The sequence below is a fragment of the Dipodomys ordii genome, unplaced genomic scaffold, assembly GCF_000151885.1.
Source record: "Dipodomys ordii isolate 6190 unplaced genomic scaffold, Dord_2.0 Scaffold11, whole genome shotgun sequence".
Classification (NCBI taxonomy): Eukaryota; Metazoa; Chordata; class Mammalia; order Rodentia; family Heteromyidae; genus Dipodomys; species Dipodomys ordii.
In genome coordinates, this window is record NW_012267227.1 from 2386474 (window position 1) to 2387578 (window position 1105).

Sequence of the window (1105 nt, forward strand, 5' to 3'; positions counted from 1 at the left end):
CTCTCTCCTTGAGTTGAAGAGCTCAGGGACAGTGCCCAGGAAGATTGGATTCAGAGGGGAGAGGTAAATCCTTCAGGAGATAGCATGAAATATCCTACAGGTAGGGGTACCTGACTCAGAGAGGGTGGTAGTTCAAGAGGTTTTATCAGGAGGTGATAGCTAATTTGATGTCTGAATGATAGGTAGGCTGTAGCTTGCTGATGGTAAGGCCGTCACTAACAAGGGACACAAGCAGAACACAATTTGTACAAAGACAGAGGGCAGAGGCTGGGAGAGGTTGGAAGAAAGAAATCTTTTTTTCTCAGACAAGGAAATACTGTCTAGTTGAGCTCATAACAACTAATTCTTTAATGTCTCACTTTCAAAACCAGATTTGTTCCTTGCCAGCTGTGTAACTTTCCCCTGGACCTCAATTTCCTCTTCAGTAAGTGAAGGGGCTGATTTAGATTAGGATCTAAACCAGCTCTAAAGTCCTTTTCCATGTGGGGTGCCAGTGGCTCATGCTTCCTGTAATTCTAGCTACTCAGCAGGCTGAGATCTGAGGATCATGGTTCAAAGCCAGCCTAGGTAAGAAAGTCCATGAAACTTTCATCTCCAATTGACCACAGAAAAACTCAGAAGTGGCACAGTGGCTCATGTGGTAGGGTGCAAAAGCAGCTCAGGACAGAGCCCAGGCCCTGAGTTCAATCCCCATAACTGACAAAAAAAAAAAAAAAAAAAGTGAAGAGCACAATTCCCAAGATGCCTTTGGTTCCCAGAAACTGCTACTGATGTATGAAGGCATGCAGTCATATTTCTTCCTTTGTGAATACTATACTCTTGCTGGACCAAACATTGATCTCAGAAAAGCCTCAGGCCACTATATTCTGGCTGATCACCTTGTTACCTTAGTGTGAATTGTGTCAGGATGAATATTGGCTGGCAGAGAGGAAAGACTCAGGCAGAAAGCTATATAGAGGAGCCAACCAGGCTGCTTCTGCTTACAAATAGGAATCTGGAGAGTTCTAGCAGCTGAGATAAGAGAAACCATCATCACAGTATCCAGATAAAAACAGTAGAATGGATGGGAATGTGGCTTAGTGGTAGAGTGCTTGCCTAGCATGCA